A 20414-nucleotide genomic window follows, 5' to 3' on the forward strand; every position below is an offset into this window, starting at 1 on the left:
TACGCCAATTCTTGGGTTTGGCGGGTTATTACAGACGGTTCATTAAAGACTTCTCAAAGATTGCACAACCGCTTACACTACTGACACAGAAAGGTGTTACTTATCGTTGGGGCAATACACAGGAAACGGCTTTTCAGTACATAAAGGATAGACTCTGCAACGCACCTATCCTCTCATTGCCAGAGGGCACGGACGATTTTGTGGTTTATTGCGACGCGTCCATCCAGGGTCTTGGATGTGTGTTAATGCAACATGACAAAGTTATTGCTTATGCTTCGCGCCAACTCAAGTTCATGAACGGAACTATACTACACATGATTTAGAGCTGGGAGCTGTTGTTTTCGCGCTCAAGATGTGGCGACACTACCTGTACGGTACCAAGTGCACTATCTACACCGATCACAGGAGTCTCGAGCATATCTTCAAGCAGAAGGAATTGAACATGCGTCAGCATCGATGGGTTGAATTACTCAATGATTACGAATGTGCCATCAAGTACCATCCAGGCAAAGCCAATGTTGTGGCTGACGCTCTCAGTCGAAAGGATACTGTACCTAGACGTGTGCGAGCATTACAGCTTACTATTCAGTCTAGTCTTCCTGCACAGATACGAGATGCTCAGGTAAAAGCATTGAAACCAGAAAACGTAAGGGCTGAAGCCTTATGCGGCTCAAGGCAACGATTAGAACAAAGACAAGATGACGCCTACTATGTAACGGGGCGTATTTGGGTCCACTATATGGCGGTATACGAGAACTTGTGATGGATGAAGCACACAAGTCTCGCTACTCGGTACATCCAGGTTCGGATAAAATGTACCACGACATCAGAACTACGTATTGGTGGCCTAGTATGAAGGCCCACATTGCAACTTACGTTGGCAAATGTTTGACTTGTGTGAGAGTCAAAGTCGAATACCAGAAACCATCAGGTCTACTTCAGCAACCAAAGATACCACAATGGAAATGGGAGGAAATTTCCATGGATTTTGTTACTGGCCTGCCTAGATCCCAGCGTGGGAACGATACTATTTGGGTGATCGTGGATCGACTCACAAAGTCTGCACACTTCTTGGCTATCAAAGAAACAGACAAGTTCTCTACCTTAGTAGACATCTACTTGAAAGAGGTGGTTTCAAGGCATGGAGTGCCAACCTCTATTATTTCGGATCGGGATGCACGATTCACTTCAGAACTATGGCAAGCAATGCACAAATCTTTTGTCTCTCGGTTAGACATGAGCACGGCTTATCACCCTCAGACGGACGGGCAGTCTGAGCGTACTATCCAGACTCTAGAAGACATGCTTCGGGCATGTGTTATCGATTTCGGCAACAGCTGGGAAAAACACCTCCCTTTAGTGGAGTTTTCGTACAATAGCAGTTACCACACCAGCATTCAAGCCGCTCCATTCGAGGCATTATACGGACGTAAATGCCGGTCGACTCTCTGTTGGGCAGAGGTGGGGGATAGTCAAATCACAGGTCCAGAATTGGTAGTTGATGCTAACGAACGTATTGCACAGATACGGCAACGCATGGCGGCGGCTCGTGACCGTCAGAAAAGTTACGCTGATAAGCGCAGGAAACCGCTCGAGTTCCAAGTTGGGGATCGAGTGCTACTCAAAGTCTCACCCTGGAAGGGTGTGGTTCGTTTTGGTAAACGAGGCAAACTTAATCCACGGTGTGTCGGACTGTTCGAAATCGTAGAAAGAATAGGCAAAGTGGCCTACAGACTGAACCTACCAGCAGAACTCGGTGCAGTTCACAATGTTTTCCACGTGTCGAATCTGAAGAAGTGTCTGTCAGATGAGACCCTCATAGTTCCTTTGAAGGAACTCACTATCGACGAGCAGTTGCGATTCGTCGAGGAACCAGTTGAAATCATGGACCGGGATGTTAAGGTCCTCAAGAACACTAGAATACCTCTTGTTCGAGTTCGTTGGAACTCCCGTCGTGGCCCAGAGTTCACCTGGGAACGAGAAGACCAAATGAAACTCAAGTATCCCCAGTTACTCAGAAACCATGCAACCACTACTGAGGCTGAAGCTACTACAGAATTTCGGGACGAAATTCCAAATCAACGGGGGGATGATGTGACACCCCAGGGAAATCAGTAAACGATACAACTTAACTAGCTTCCTCACTAACCGCATGCTAAATTTCGAGACGAAATTTCTTTCAAGTTGGGGATAATGTGACAACCCGTAACTTCAGGTTAATGCTTTAACTTAACACAATTAAGTGGTCACACAATCTTTAGCATTTCATGGAACTACGTACTACTTTATGCATTATTTGACTTACATGAGAACTTTGTGCCTTAACTGTAAATTATATGTGGTGTGTGTGTTTTATGTAAAAGATGATATTTTGGGGAGAGTAGAGTATTTAGTGAAACCTTAATAATCCCTAACCCTAACCTCTCTCACAAATCATTATACGTACTTTCAATCTTTCTCTTCAATCATCTCCTGCAATCATCTTTTTCATCATTCTTGGTGGCACAAGCTCTCAATCATCACTTTTGATCCCTGTCTTCATCTAGAATCAATCAAAGGTAAACGTTTAATGATTATGTGTTGTTAATCATTGGTTATTTGATTCATGCAAACCCTAGTTCTCCAAACAATGATTTTGTGATTAGTTGATCTTTTAGATTGTTTGTAAGATGATTTGTAAGTGTCTGATGATTTTCCTGTGATTAGGATCAATCCACATGCTAGAATAGTTAAACTTTTGGTTGATTCGTATGGAAGAATAGGGTTTTGATCGTACTGATTATTGTAACTGTCGCATCAGAAACTATGATTTGGCTCCGTTGATTTGAGGTGTTGTTGTTTGGAGTTAACAGTCCGGGCTCTGTGAAGTCACAAGTCCGAATTTTTGTAAAGGAACTAAAGGACCGAGTTTTGTATATGATGGAAGGGTCCGAGTTTTGTGATTAATGTGTGGACCGAGTTTTGTATATGATGTAAGGGTCCGAGTTTTGTGATTAATGTGTGGACCGAGTTTTGTATATGATGTAAGGGTCCTAGTTTTGTGAACAAGGCACGATCCGAGTTTTAAGAGGGGTGTATGGTCCGAGTTTTTAAGAGGGGTGTATGGTCCGAGTTTTAAGAGGGGTGTTTGGTCCGACTTTTACAAGTGATGCATGGTCCGAATTTTGTTGGTGCTATATAGTCCGAGTTTTTGTTAATGCTAGAAAGGTCCGAGTTGTTGATACCTGTAATGTTAAACGTAATACTTATGAACTAGAGTTTTTGCATGACTAATAAGACCCGATGATATGGTAAAGCCTGGTATTCATAAATAGGGATGGGTAGGGAGTGATGTATCAAACAGTTAGATAGTTGATTTAATCTGATTTCTCGGATTGCGAATGTGCAATGTTAAACAGAGCATGTTATCAGTGTATAGCGTATTCATTGGATTAATTTGAACTTGTATAGTCGATAAATGCAATGCGTTGGTTGATACTTGCATGTACGTGATGATCTTGACTGTTAGTCGAACCTTGTGAATGTAAACTAATTGCGAATACATGCATAACTTTAGGACTCGACTGATTATTTGTGAGCATATACTTAGCATACCGAGCAAACCAAGGTGAGTTCACACTCTTACCAAAGCATGGGATTCCCGGTGGGTAGGGAATGGAATTGAAGGAAAAGGATTGATGAATTATTTGGATTTACACTGTTACTAGACTATCTACCATCGTCCTCGGTTGCGAAGGACCCTTACGTAAAACCTACGTAATACTTGTGCTTACTACTGTCCTCAGGGTTCGAGGGACACTTACGTAAAACCTACGTAAACTCATACATACTATTGTCCTAGGGTTGTGAAGGACACTTACGTAAAACCTACGTAAACCCCCGCGTACCACTGTCCTCGGGATAAGAAGGACACTTACGTAAAACCTACGTAAACCTCGTACGTACTACTGTTCTTGGGTTAAGTAGAACACTTATGGTTACCTCTAGTCTAGTACATACACACATGGGAAGCCCCCACTAAATGAACATACAATTGACTTAGTTAATAAAGCATGGTGATGCAACGAACTTACTATTACGAACTTAATTACTGTGAACTCGCTCAACTAGTTGTTGACTTTCTGTTACATGCCTTGCAGGACCATAAGTACTTTTGGAGCTTGCACGGGAGGAGCAGTCGTTGTGGGCACGGATTGTGGATGTTATGTTGAAAACATTAAGACTCTTTAAACTTAACACTTGTGTTGGATTTTCATACTATGCTTCTGCTACTTATACTATGTTTTGAAATGATTTTGAAATGAACACCAATTGTATTATGATGGATTACATTTACTTTTACTTATTATTTACATGTTCATTATGATTGGTGGCTTGATCCTGGTCATGTCACGCCTTCAAGCGGTGATACCCCGCGAGTGGATTTTGGGGGTGTGACAGTTATGGTTTGTGCCGTCAAAAAAGAAACTTTTGATAAAGTAAAAGACGGCGATGTGATGGAACGATTTCAAGCTATAAAAAAAGAAGACAAATCTATCTGGAATTTGTATTACTGAAAAATATTTTCCCTTTTTATTATTCTATTTATTGTTGTTATTTATTATTGTATGACTGCACGGTAAAAAATTAATTTGGATACCTCTGAATTAAAGGGCTAGCTCCGTTACTGACCGCCACCACCCGCCACCACCACCGACCACCGCCACCAACCGTCGCCTTCGCCACCCACCACCGCCACCTATCATCGATTTTATTCTTTCGTATTTTCCTACAAACCAAACAACACAAGGTAATCATTCATTCCATTTCCACATGGTTACCAAACAAGATGGTGGAATAGTAGTGATCCAGTTCATTCGTTTGTCCTTTCCATTACCTCAGATTATCTATTTCGGTATTTGGTAATTTCCTTTACACCCCTATCTTAATCAGTAAAATTCTCCTACATGTTGTGGGAATTTGTCGGTATGAGTTAAATTCAACCATAACGAAATCAATAAGTGGTAAGTCTACTACCCTTATAATATCAGCCATAGCAAAATCAAATATTAGTAGCTCTCTCTCATATGCTCGGATAGTCCTTGTGGTTTGCCTTTTTTTCACCTTTAGTCCCTAAGTTTCTAAAATTACAGCTATAGTCCCCAACTTCTTCATTTTCATTCCCGGATAGTCCCTAGCCTAACAATAGTTAGTTTTCTTAGTTAAGAGAGTGTGAAATGACATAAATAACCTTTCCTTAAGCATTAAAAGTAATATATTATTTATTTATTTAATCAAGTGGGCTCACCATCCTTATCTTCATCAACCAAACCTACCCCACCCACTTCATCTTCCCCACTCCTCACCATCTCCACCTTTCACCACCTGTTACTAACTATCATCATGGTTACTTACAAAGACCAATTAGTCAGTATACAATTTGCCTATAAGGGAAAATGGAATTATATAACATCGGATTGAGAGAAGCACATATCAATATAACAGTTGCATGCACCCATTTTGGGTCCCTATATTCATAACTACATCATCACATATCAATCTCCTTCCACCTATACATACATGGCCAATAACAATAACTACTAGAATTCTACCACCACTTCCTCCACCACTTTCGCCGCCGATGGACTTTCATAGCGAGTCAACAGCCCCAGATTCTCGGGTCTGGTGACTCGCCGTGCTCAGTCCTTCAAACACAACAACAACACTAATAATAATAATAATACCCATCATGAGATTAATGTTCTCAACTCACCTAGATCAGAACATACTGAGGCCTTTGACTCCATCCCTGAAAGAAGCTGACCCGTTTGACCCAACGGCTTCAGCCTAAGAGAAGTGCTGGATCCGGTAATTGTAAATATATTATTTATTTATTTAATCAAGTGGTGGTGGTATGGTGGTGAAAGGTGGATGGTGGATAGTGGATGGTGGTGGTGAAAGGTGGAGATCGTGGTGGTGATGGTTGTCACACCCCAACCGATGGCGGAAACATCAGAGTGAGACGAAAAAGATTGCTCATCACACATAACACTATTTGCGACAATAATTAATTCAAAACCGATTTCATTGCATATCATAAATTGTCAAGTACATTACAAGAAATTCAAATTATAAAATCGAGAAGACAAATACCACAAAGTTTAATAATCATAAGATAACAAAATTCTAGTAATTTGATATGAGTTTCTAGTGTCGTCTCTACTAGATTTCATCATAATCAACATCATCAACATGCAACATGTTAAAAGTATAGTTCAACACAAAAAGCATTGGTGAGTACACAAGTTTTAAGTACATAGCATAAGTATAAAAAGATTTTTAAACGAATCCACATGGCAAACTAAGTTATTCAAGATTAGCGTAAATCTATCATGTGATAAACAAGTACACAAGTAAAAGATTCTTAACATAACCCAATGTTCACAGGCGGTGTGTTACTCCTATAGCACTATACATGTTTAGGTAAGCTTAATCGAAGTTAATGACAAGTTCAATCACAAAACAAACAAACCTAGATAGACGAATCAAGTATAACGTATGCATGCATGTATTGGATTGCTTGTGCATAAAGATAAAGTTTAAGTGTTCTGATTTTAATAAACTAACATGTTGCACCCAAAATTGTGTAAAAAAAATGGGTCAAGTGTACTCACGGTTTTGCAAGCTTCAAACTTGATAATCCCGTGAAGAGTTGTTTGTTGGAGGTTGTGTGATGCCTCACTTTTTGAAAATTACTTTAATTAGAAAGATTCTTCATCTACTCATTTTTTTGAAACTAACATCCGTATCGTATTCGTATTTCGCCTTTGTCTTCGTAATTCGTAACTTGGATCGTACTAAAACGTAATCTTTTTATCTAAATTATACTTCGATTTATCATACTTATTTTAGTTTCGAATCTTATGCATTCATTCGATACATATTAATGCTTCGCGTAAAGAAATACATGACTTTAGACGTTTATTTTATACAAACGTTTGATATGATGTTCATAATACAACCTATACTTTCATGTTACACAAACTTATTACTTATTTTCTTTAAAATTAAAATATACATAATAAAGTACAAAAACATGTATTAATAATACATGTTATACCTATTATTGTGCTATATATGAAACATTAGGGACCACCACCCACCACTGTCCACCACCACCATCACCGTCCACCACCCACCACCGTCTGTACACCTCCACCAGTTTATTTTAGAAGTCTACATATGTTAAAAAACAAACAGTCTTCTTCTTGCAGACTACAGATATTTGGTCCACCTCTTCTTCAACAGATGTCTGCAGATGTGGTCCGCAGACTGTAGACATTTTACCTCTTAAAAAACAAACAGCACCTAAAAGGCATAACTATCATGATAGTGACACCATAATTCTTATTTGTGGAATTATAAACATTCATTTGTCACGTCGTTCCTCTCTCCCACGTAGGTATAACCGTAATCCGGTCCCCACTTGACCCGGACCCGTGAGTCGGTCTTGTATTCTAACATCATAGGATGTAGAGTGTACTCAGGTTATACTTTCACATATGTACCCTCTAACCGGTTTTCTCAAGTGACAACTTCATCTCAAAGTCGATAAAGGCTAGATTCAGTCCACGCATGTCCAAAACCTGACCCGACAATCGATGTAACAAGTCAACAAGAATAATAAATATAACTATTAAACTTTTTTTTGAACGGCAAAACCACCGGAGAATTATATTCGGAAGAAAACACAATAAATTTAGGAAAAATCTCTTTTGTAGAAATCGAACTTGGAACCTAATAATTTCTAAACCTTATATCACTTCTTAGACGCGATCAGGTTATAATCCAATATAACTATTAAACTAACTGTGATATTTTAGGTGACCATCAACAACAGTAGATGAGACCCACATTTACATCCAGATGGGGCCCACCCACCCTGATTGTTATTGTTACATACTAGTGAAATTCGTCGCGCTACGCGGCGGGGAATTCGAACGTTATCGATTCGTTTCGTTTTGTAACAGGATGAGCATGGTATCCGTTCGGTTCGTCACTTATCGGTGTTTTACCCGTAAATACCGGTACCATACCGGTTGGTTATAAAAATTATAAATTTAGAAGCAGAGAAAACAACATAAAAGTGGAAAAAGAAGAAGGAATAAATCACTGAAAAATATTATTAAGAATGATAAATACTCAAACTTTTATTTAGCAACAGGTAATAAAAAATTTTCATTCCAATGAAGGGCTTTGAACCCGAGACACTCACTATATTTGAACGTTCATACAACCAACTGAATTATGGAATTTTTTCTTAATAGTTTCGCGCAATAATAACTATAATATATATACATAAAGCGGAAAAGGGCAAAAAAAAAAAGAAACAGCAAGGCAAAGAAAAACGATGACAAAAATGTAAATTTAAATTGAGGGCAAAATCGTAATTTGGCTGGGAGGAGAAAAACAAAACTAATTGCAAAACTGTAAATTTAAGCGGGGCAAAATCGTAATTTTGATCTGAGCGCAAAATTGTAACTTTTAGTTGTGGGCAAAAGCATAATTTTATTTTGAACTGAAAGTAAAAACGTAATTTTGAACTGATGGCAAAAGCGTAATTTTAAAGCGGGGATAAAATCGTAAATTGGTTGGGCCAATGGGGGAGTTCCAGGCACTTGCCTCGCACTATGCCCCCATCTTGTGTCTGTAGTTATACACTGGGGGCAAAATCGTAATTTAACTGGGAAAGCAAACAAAACCAATGACAAAAATGTAAATTTAAATTGAGGGTAAAATCTCCCGCGCTACGCAGCGGGAGCGCGGATTTCTATCGGTATCAATTCAATTAATATGATACCTACACTTTATGTAATAACCGAAAGAGGAATTCGATTGGTATTGTTATGCCTTATTATGGTACCGATACTCACTATAGCAACCAAAAAAGAAACCCGAAAATAAAGTCCAAATATGCCTAAAAGAATATTGGCACATGTTTTGCATTGATCGGAAACCATAAAATGAATGTTGATCCGCGCTACACCGCACAAAGAACATATGTTAAAAAGGGTTAAAATGTTATTGATATAATAAGATTTGGTTAAAAAAAGAACAAGTTATGAATAAGAGAAAATCAAATAAAAGTGCCAAAAAAAGGAAGGAATAGATAACAAAAATATTATTGACAAAAAGGAGATAACATAGAAGAAAAATATTATGGCAGCGCCAAAACATACAATAATGTATACCGTAATCCAAATATATTCTATTTGACTCGTCTTCTCTGAATACATAGATCAACTGAAAAGATTTTTTAATTATAAAATGTTACCTGGTTTAAATTGATTCAAACTAAAAACCAACTTACCAACGAAGTTATATCATATAATAACTTATTTTAGAAATCGAATTTATATCATATAATAACTTATTTTAGAAATCTAAGTTATAATGGTTTATTTCTATTCAATATATTGAGTTTTTTGTCCGTACCATCACTCCTGAAGCCTCCAATTTGATATTTACATTATTGTTTTTATTTTTCACTGATTTATTATTTCGATACGGACTTCAGCCATTTTCTTAAGCAAATTTAATAATTTACTTTCCATAAAATTCAGATAACTTTGGTTACCTCTCCCCCTCCCTCTTTCTACAATCTCTTCTCAACACCGTCACACCGTCCACAGTGGTATTGCTCCCATGACTCCTTTCCCTTTGTTTTTCCGCGATCTCATTGGTGCGAAAATATTGCATTTAAGGAAACCCTAACCCCTTGCGGCGATCTATGGGACAGTGCGCTCAACGACGTCCGACGATGTTGATTTGTATTCGAGTTTCTGATGACGACGGCGTGCTACAGAGCTCGCTACAACAGTCGTTATTCCGGCCAAATGAATCACTGATGACTGTTAAATGTTAGATGGTCTCATCTAGTATCTATTGGTTGTAATGTTGTCGCCGGGTTGCAGTATGGCATAATCGACGGCGAGAAGAGGAAGTCGATTGTTTCCATGTCTCAGGAAGGGGCGATGACGACATGTAGCGGTTATCTAAGGTTTCTTGGTGGTGCAACAGCGTACACCAGCACCACCCCGTTCTTGATTCAGTACTGGAGGTGGTGTTCTTCATTCATATTTTCAATCTTTCTTTCTTTGGTGCCTGCTGGAACATCGTGGTAACCACCGGAGAGACTTAAAGTAAAAAAAAAGGTCAATATTGTAATTTTAGGGGAAGGGTAATATTGTGATTTTGTTTGCTGACACGTGGCCCAATACCCAGCTGCTATGCAGCTGGGTGGCACTGTTAATCCGTCTTGGTAAATGTTATAGGTATAATGTGTGGATCATCAACGACTCCTTTAAATGTAATATTCATTCATATTTAATAGATTTAATGTTGTCAGACTCCTTTTTCTTTACTAAAGTAATTTTTGTTTTTGAACAAAGACAGACATGTAGAAGATGATTCTGTTAAATGGTTTTACTTATTTACATTTTTTTTTGACTCAATAAGTTAACAATTTCTTTTGTTTATTTATTTCATTTTTATAAGCCATTAAATTTTGATACTCACATAAATAAATAATTCCTTTTATAAATTTTAAGGTTAATAATGGAATAATTTGTAATATCTAAATTATAATTTGTAAATAATAAAAATAAGGAAATTTAAGGACAAATATTAACGGATCGTTATGTGTTATTCCCAAATATTTAGGGTAATCATTTCGTTCGTTCTCTTGGATAAGATGCCTGTTCAGCCTGTTGCACCGCCTTAAAGGGCTGGTTTTCGAAATACTGAAGCATGGCCAATAGTTTTGCATGCATAGGGACACATGGGTTGATCAGGGAACTCTCATAGGCTTGTGTGTGATGATCTTGAGCAATGTGGGTTCCTATATAAAGGATTGTTGTTGCAACCATTTCCTTACTCATTCCAATTGCACTTTAAGCATTACTCTGGAATTCTTGGGACTTCTAGCAGGCTTCCATCAACTTTTATTTCGTGCTTAGGACCTTTGTAAGTGTCCTTAACCCCTCTTAATTCAGTATTATTAGTTTAATGGACTAAAGTCAAACCCATCGTAATTAAGGTTTGACTTAGTGATTAATCACTAATGGTCCAGTCAATTCCCGAATTAAGGGTAGCTTTGAGTTGGTAATTATGTGGTTAACAAACCCTAAAAGGGTACTCTCTAATTCCCACTCTAACTAGGTCAATTGTCGGGTCAAACTTGATCTTAAAAAGTCAACAGAAAGCTAATTTTCGCATAAACACATAATTAGCAATGTAGAAGCCATGCAACCTGTTTTATAACTCTTATAACTTGGTAATTAATGTAAGAACATGTCTAAGCATGTTCAACCCGACAATTTTCAGTTTAAGCTCGGTTTGGAACCGAAAGTCGTATAAGCGGACTTTTGCTTTGACTTTCAGTTCTGACCCATTAGAGCATAGTTTACTAATGCCTTAGAGCTTTATTAGGACCAGGTTACATGTTAGTATAACCCTCTGTGATTATACAACTTGGTTCATTAGTTATCCGATTCATTTGCATGTTTCCGTTATATGCTTAATTGTTGACCATTATACCCTTTTGACCTTAAAAAGATATTTTTGAAAATGTGAAAGGATAGAGACCTTTATTACTGAAATATAAACATGTCCCTAAATTTTCACATCTGTTTGAGGTCTAGATTAGGAGTTATGCTCAATAGAGCAATTTGAAAGCTTTTTATTAATTAAACGGCGTAATTAGCATATAACCTATTTAAACCTAAATTTTTATATCAAACTTGTTACCTACTGATATAAAATAATATTTTGAGATTTTTGAAGATTTTTATTTATTTTTAGGCTGAGCATAACATAGGGTTCTAAGCTTTATTTGGTAATTGTCAGTTTTGCCCTTTTGGCCTATAAAATGAGTTTTACATAACATTTTGATACCAAACTTTTTGCTACTGATTTTATATGATAAATAAAACATTTTAATCTTTCTGGAATAATAAAAATATCAGCTTAAAACCCGGAAATCTCTTAAAATCGCCTTTTTAAGCGTTTTTTACGCATAGTATGAGTCAAAACTATTTTTAACATATAAGGTTTAAGGTTTGATGCCTACTGATATTTTTAGTAAATTTTTATACTTTAATAGTAAGCAAAAGTTTTAAACTCAGATTTCCAAATTTGACCTTTTAAGCTTATGTGAAATTACCAAAATGCCCCTACGGTGCATAGTTTGATTATAAATAATAAATTTCACATATATGCAATACCCTATTGGTATAAACTATTAAATTAAGTATTTTTACTGATTATATCAGACCTGAAACTCAGTTTTTATATTTAAACTTTTTTAAAGCTTTAAAATGACCAAAATACCCCAACGGGGCATAAGTTGAGTTTAAATTCATTTTTGGGCATAATGGAAGCTTTAAAATGACCAAAATACCCTCCATCGTCGACCACCAAAGCCCATGCTAACCACCGCCACCATCGACCACCGCCACCAAGGGCGGAACCAATGAGTAACTAGACGTAGCATGGGCTACGGCTCAACACCGTATTCACAGTGTTTTTTTTTTTTTTTGGTTTTATACATATGATACTCCTAAACATGTACGAGGATACCCTTATGAGAAAAATATGAAACTTGATATTATTCCTTTAGCCCAATACTTGTTTAACAATTAAGCCGGAATAATAAGTTACATGATAATTAAGCCCAAATAAATAAAATAATCCATTGATTGTGGGCATGGGCGGCAAATGCAATTGAAAGTTTTACTGATCTTACTCGTCTTATAGTGGAAACCAGAACACATAGCGCTTGTCTTTTGGTTTATCGGGTAGTGAAGCTAGCTTTGGTTTTACAACCGCAACCGTTGAAAGTTGTTTTTTTCTAAATTGAAGCTCGTCAAGACAAATTTACGTAATCGAATGTGCCCAGAATATTTGAACAATGTTATTGTGACAACCCGTAACTTTAGGTTAATGCTTTAACTTAACACAATTAAGTGGTCACACAATCTTTAGCATTTCATGGAACTATGTACTACTTTATGCATTAAAACTTTGTGCCTTAACTGTAAATTATATGTGGTGTGTGTGTTTTATGTAAAAGATGATACTTTGGGGTGAGTAGAGTAGTTAGTGAAACCTTAATAATCCCTAACCCTAACCCTAACCTCTCTCACAAATCATTATACGTACTTTCAATCTTTCTCTTCAATCATCTTTTTCATCATTCTTGGTGGCACAAGCTCTCAGTCATCACTTTTGATCCCTCTCTTCATCTAGAATCAATCTAAGGTAAACGTTTAATGATTATGTGTTGTTAATCATTGGTTATTTGATTCATGCAACCCTAGTTCTCTAAACAATGATTTTGTGATTAGTTGATCTTTTAGATTGTTTGTAAGATGATTTGTAAGTATCTGATGATTTGCCTGTGATTAGGATCAATCCACATGCTAGAATAGTTAAACTTTTGGTTGATTCGTATGGAAGAATAGGGTTTTGATCGTACTGATTATTGTAACTGTCGCATCAGAAACTATGATTTGGCTCCGTTGATTTGAGGTGTTGTTGTTTGGAGTTAACAGTCCGGGCTCTGTGAAGTCACAAGTCCGAATTTTTGTAAAGGAACTAAAGGACCGAGTTTTGTATATGATGTAAGGGTCCGAGTTTTGTGATTAATGTGTGGACCGAGTTTTGTATATGATGTAAGGGTCCGAGTTTTGTGATTAATGTGTGGACCGAGTTTTGTATATGATGTAAGGGTCCAAGTTTTGTGAACAAGGCACGGTCCGAGTTTTAAGAGGGGTGTATGGTCCGAGTTTTTAAGAGGGGTGTATGGTCCGAGTTTTAAGAGGGGTGTTTGGTCCGACTTTTACAAGTGATGCATGGTCCGAATTTTGTTGGTGCTATATAGTCCGAGTTTTTGTTAATGCTAGAAAGGTCCGAGTTGTTGATGCCTGTAATGTTAAACGTAATACTTATGAACTAGAATTTTTGCATGACTAATAAGACCCGATGATATGGTAAAGCCTGGTATTCATAAATAGGGATGGGTAGGGAGTGATGTATCAAACAGTTAGATAGTTGATTTAATCTGATTTCTCGGATTGCGAATGTTCAATGTTAAACAGAGCATGTTATCAGTGTATAGTGTATTCATTGGATTAATTTGAACTTGTATAGCCGATAAATGCAATGCGTTGGTTGATACTTGCATGTACGTGATGATCTTGACTGTTAGTCGAACCTTGTGAATGTAAACTAATTGCGAATACCTGCATAACTTTAGGACTCGACTGATTATTTGTGAGCATATACTTAGCATACCTAGCAAACCAAGGTGAGTTCACACTCTTACCAAGGCATGGGATTCCCGGTGGGTGGGGAATGGAATTGAAGGAAAAGGATTGATGAATTATTTGGATTTACACTGTTACTAGACTATCTACCATCGTCCTCGGTTGCGAAGGACCCTTACGTAAAACCTACGTAATACTTGTGCTTACTACTGTCCTCAGGGTCCGAGGGACACTTACGTAAAACCTACGTAAACTCATACATACTACTGTCCTAGGGTTATGAAGGACACTTACGTAAAACCTACGTAAACCCCTGCGTACCACTCTCCTCGGGATAAGAAGGACACTTACGTAAAACCTACGTAAACCTCGTACGTACTACTGTTCTCGGGTTAAGTAGAACACTTATGGTTACCTCTAGTCTAGTACATACACACATGGGAAGCCCCCACTAAATGAACATACAATTGACTTAGTTAATAACGCATGGTGATGCAACGAACTTACTATTACGAACTTAATTACTAACTCGCTCAACTAGTTGTTGACTTTCTGTTACATGCCTTGCAGGACCATAAGTACTTTTGGAGCTTGCACGGGAGGAGAAGTCGTTGTGGGCACGGATTGTGGATGTTATGTTGAAAACATTAAGACTCTTTAAACTTAACACTTGTGTTGGATTTTCATACTATGCTTCCGCTACTTATACTATGTTTTGAAATGATTTTGAAATGAACACCAATTGTATTGTGATGGATTACATTTACTTTTACTTATTATTTACATGTTCATTATGATTGGTGGCTTGATCCTGGTCATGTCACGCCTCCAAGCGGTGATACCCCGCGAGTGGATTTTGGGGGTGTGACAGATTGGTATCAGAGCCATTGGTTATAGAGAACTTGGTTTTAATATGGGAAAACGTTTTATTAAAACCAGACTATAACCAGTACAGTGCTCAACGATCCACAATGACGCCTCGCTCCACATGCAAGACTCAACATCCTAGGTAATATGGTTTATGTATTATTGCCTACTTGCTAGATTATATAGAACCTTGCTCACGGTATGCTTAGATAGACGTAGTAGCTATTGCTTGAGAATACTTGTATGCTCACACTCTTCTGTCATCGCACTATTCGCGAACCTCTCTCACTTATGTTACATTTGCTATGAAGATCATGGCTGGACGCATTAACATGACATAAGCCCAGTTGACGGCTCTAATTAACGAACAAGTTGCTGCGGCACTTGCAGCCGCTCAAGCAGGAGGTACACCCTGCAGTCGTAACTCACACTAGGATCTTTAGATCCTACACTTCTAGACCAACTCTTGTGTTTAATCTTGTCCTGTTCTTATACACAATAGGTCAACACGCTCAGCAACCTGTTTGCACTTTCAAGAATTTCATGGACTGTTGTCCTAGCACGTTCAGTGGCACGGAGGGAGCAGTGGGACTCCTCCATTGGTTCGAAAAGCTCGAGTCAGTATTTGAGATGTGTGAATGCCCTGAGGCTCGCAGGGTGAAATACGCCACTGGTACTTAGAAGGAATTGCGCTGACTTGGTGGAACGCGCAAGTTCAGATTTTTGGGTTGGCAGCTGCTAACGCCACCCCTTGGAATGAATTTAAGGAACTCATCAAACGAGAATACTTCACACGTGACGACATCCATAAGTTAGAGGTGGAGTTCTTTCATTTGAAAATGACTGGATCAGAAATTGAATCCTATACTAAACGGTCGAAGGAGCTGGCCATCTTGTGTCCAACTATGGTGGACCCTCCAATCAAGCGCATTGAGTTGTATCTCAAGGGACTCACGCCAGAAATCCAAAGCCATGTGACATCGGCTAATCTTGATAATATCCAGGATATTCAACGTCTTGCTCATCGCCTCATGGACCAGGCAGTGGATCAGAACAGGCTACCTAAGCGCGTCAGTACTACTACTACCGCTACCACTCCAGCTACTCCTGCTACTCCCAGTGACAACAAGAGAAAATGGGAGGGGGATTCCAGCAAGGGTTCAGCTACAGTTCAGTCTCAGGTTCAGCAGCAGAAGACTGACCACTACCAGAGTCCCGGTCAGCAGTCTTCTGGTAGTCGTGGGCAGAGGGTTTATCGCGGAAATCACCCCAAGTGCAACAATTGTAACAGACACCACAGTGGCCAGTGCAACAAGGGTTGTTGTCAGAGGTGTCTCAAGATGGGTCATGAGGCCAAGAATTGTAGGAGCCCACGGCCTGTAACTCAAAATCAGCAGCAGCAGCAGCAGCAAATACCGCAGGATCAGCAACAGGGCAACAAAGGATGTTTTCATTGTGGTGCGGAAGGTCACTTCAAGCGACACTGCCCTCAGTTAAACCGAAACCAGAACAACAACAACAATAACCAAGGCAACGGAAACAACAACGGGGGAAATAACAATGATGGGAACAACGGCGCTAGGGGTCGTGCATTTGTGCTGGGGCAGGGTGATGCCAGGAATGATCCCAACGTGGTTATGGGTAAGTTTCTTCTTGACGACTTCTATGTTACTATATTGTTTGATTTGGGTGCGGATACCAGTTATATGTCTTTGAAAGTTAGTCAAATGCTCAAGCGCACACCCATACTTTTGAACACTAAGCATGTCGTAGAGTTAGCTAATGGTAAAAGTCTAGAGGCCACACACATAGTTCAGGGTTGTAATCTTATCCTCGCTGGTCAAACTTTCTCTATCGATCTCATTCCTATAGTTTTGGGTAGTTTCAACATCGTTATTGGGATGGATTGGTTATCCCAACAGCAAGCAGAGATCTTATGCAAGGAGAAGATAGTTTGTATTCCCCGTTCTGGTAAAGAACCTCTCGAAGTTCAAGGCGACAAGAGTGGTGCCGTGGTTGGCATCATCTCCTTCCTGAAGGCACAGAAATGTTTGCGCAAGGGCCACACTGCCATTTTGGCACTTGTTACTGATGCATCAACGAAAGAGAAGAGATTAGAGGAAATCCCAGTTGTACGCGATTTTCCTCAAGTGTTTCCAGAAGATTTACCTGGGCTACCGCCTCATCGCCAGGTCGAATTCCAGATTGAACTAGCTCCTGGAGCAGCACCCATAGCTCGCGCACCGTATCGACTAGCTCCAACAGAACTGGAAGAATTGTCTAAGCAACTAAAAGAGCTCTTGGATAAGGGCTTTATTCGTCCTAGCTCTTCGCCTTGGGGAGCTCCAGTGTTATTCGTGAAAAAGAAGGACGGTACCTTCAGGATGTGCATAGATTACCGTGAACTAAATAAATTGACAGTGAAGAACCGCTATCCTCTGCCACGTATTGACGACTTGTTCGACCAGCTGCAAGGGTCGAGCTCCTACTCCAAGATTGACCTGAGGTCAGGTTACCATCAGCTGAGAGTCCGGGATGAGGACGTCTCTAAGACAGCATTCAGAACTCGCTACGGCCACTACGAGTTTCTAGTCATGCCGTTCGGGCTAACGAACGCACCTGCAGTTTTCATGGATCTAATGAACAGAGTGTGCAAGCCTTATTTAGACAAGTTTGTGATTGTTTTCATCGATGACATCCTGATCTACTCCAAGAGTCAGGAGGAACACGAGCAGCAATTACGACTCATCTTGGAACTTCTTCGAAAGGAACAACTGTACGCCAAGTTTTCAAAATGCGACTTCTGGCTTCGTGAAGTCCACTTTCTAGGCCATGTGGTAAACAAGGATGGGATTCATGTTGATCCATCCAAGGTAGATTCGATCAGGAACTCGCCTGCACCGCGTACACCAACAGAAATACGCCAATTCTTGGGTTTGGCGGGTTATTACAGACGGTTCATTAAAGACTTCTCAAAGATTGCACAACCGCTTACACTACTGACACAGAAAGGTGTTACTTATCGTTGGGGCAATACACAGGAAACGGCTTTTCAGTACATAAAGGATAGACTCTGCAGCGCACCTATCCTCTCATTGCCAGAGGGCACGGACGATTTTGTGGTTTATTGCGACGCGTCCATCCAGGGTCTTGGATGTGTGTTAATGCAACATGACAAAGTTATTGCTTATGCTTCGCGCCAACTCAAGTTCATGAACGGAACTATACTACACATGATTTAGAGCTGGGAGCTGTTGTTTTCGCGCTCAAGATGTGGCGACACTACCTGTACGGTACCAAGTGCACTATCTACACCGATCACAGGAGTCTCGAGCATATCTTCAAGCAGAAGGAATTGAACATGCGTCAGCATCGATGGGTTGAATTACTCAATGATTACGAATGTGCCATCAAGTACCATCCAGGCAAAGCCAATGTTGTGGCTGACGCTCTCAGTCGAAAGGATACTGTACCTAGACGTGTGCGAGCATTACAGCTTACTATTCAGTCTAGTCTTCCTGCACAGATACGAGATGCTCAGGTGGAAGCATTGAAACCAGAAAACGTAAGGGCTGAAGCCTTATGCGGCTCAAGGCAACGATTAGAACAAAGACAAGATGACGCCTACTATGTAACGGGGCGTATTTGGGTCCACTATATGGCGGTATACGAGAACTTGTGATGGATGAAGCACACAAGTCTCGCTACTCGGTACATCCAGGTTCGGATAAAATGTACCACGACATCAGAACTACGTATTGGTGGCCTAGTATGAAGGCCCACATTGCAACTTACGTTGGCAAATGTTTGACTTGTGTGAGAGTCAAAGTCGAATACCAGAAACCATCAGGTCTACTTCAGCAACCAAAGATACCACAATGGAAATGGGAGGAAATTTCCATGGATTTTGTTACTGGCCTGCCTAGATCCCAGCGTGGGAACGATACTATTTGGGTGATCGTGGATCGACTCACAAAGTCTGCACACTTCTTGGCTATCAAAGAAACAGACAAGTTCTCTACCTTAGCAGACATCTACTTGAAAGAGGTGGTTTCAAGGCATGGAGTGCCAACCTCTATTATTTCGGATCGGGATGCACGATTCACTTCAGAACTATGGCAAGCAATGCACAAATCTTTTGTCTCTCGGTTAGACATGAGCACGGCTTATCACCCTCAGACGGACGGGCAGTCTGAGCGTACTATCCAGACTCTAGAAGACATGCTTCGGGCATGTGTTATCGATTTCGGCAACAGCTGGGAAAAACACCTCCCTTTAGTGGAGTTTTCGTACAATAGCAGTTACCACACCAGCATTCAAGCCGCTCCATTCGAGGCATTATACGGACGTAAATGCCGGTCGACTCTCTGTTGGGCAGAGGTGGGGGATAGTCAAATCACAGGTCCAGAATTGGTAGTTGATGCTAACGAACGTATTGCACAGATACGGCAACGCATGGCGGCGGCTCGTGACCGTCAGAAAAGTTACGCTGATAAGCGCAGGAAACCGCTCGAGTTCCAAGTTGGGGATCGAGTGCTACTCAAAGTCTCACCCTGGAAGGGTGTGGTTCGTTTTGGTAAACGAGGCAAACTTAATCCGCGGTGTGTCGGACTGTTCGAAATCGTAGAAAGAATAGGCAAAGTGGCATACAGACTGAACCTACCAGCAGAACTCGGTGCAGTTCACAATGTTTTCCACGTGTCGAATCTGAAGAAGTGTCTGTCAGATGAGACCCTCATAGTTCCTTTGAAGGAACTCACTATCGACGAGCAGTTGCGATTCATCGAGGAACCAGTTGAAATCATGGACCGGGATGTTAAGGTCCTCAAGAACACTAGAATACCTCTTGTTCGAGTTCGTTGGAACTCCCGTCGTGGCCCAGAGTTCACCTGGGAACGAGAAGACCAAATGAAACTCAAGTATCCCCAGTTACTCAGAAACCATGCAACCACTACTGAGGCTGAAGCTACTACAGAATTTCGGGACGAAATTCCAAATCAACGGGGGGATGATGTGACACCCCAGGGAAATCAGTAAACGATACAACTTAACTAGCTTCCTCACTAACCGCATGCTAAATTTCGAGACGAAATTTCTTTCAAGTTGGGGATAATGTGACAACCCGTAACTTCAGGTTAATGCTTTAACTTAACACAATTAAGTGGTCACACAATCTTTAGCATTTCATGGAACTACGTACTACTTTATGCATTATTTGACTTACATGAGAACTTTGTGCCT

The sequence above is a fragment of the Helianthus annuus genome, chromosome 17, assembly GCF_002127325.2.
Source record: "Helianthus annuus cultivar XRQ/B chromosome 17, HanXRQr2.0-SUNRISE, whole genome shotgun sequence".
Lineage (NCBI taxonomy): Eukaryota > Viridiplantae > Streptophyta > Magnoliopsida > Asterales > Asteraceae > Helianthus > Helianthus annuus.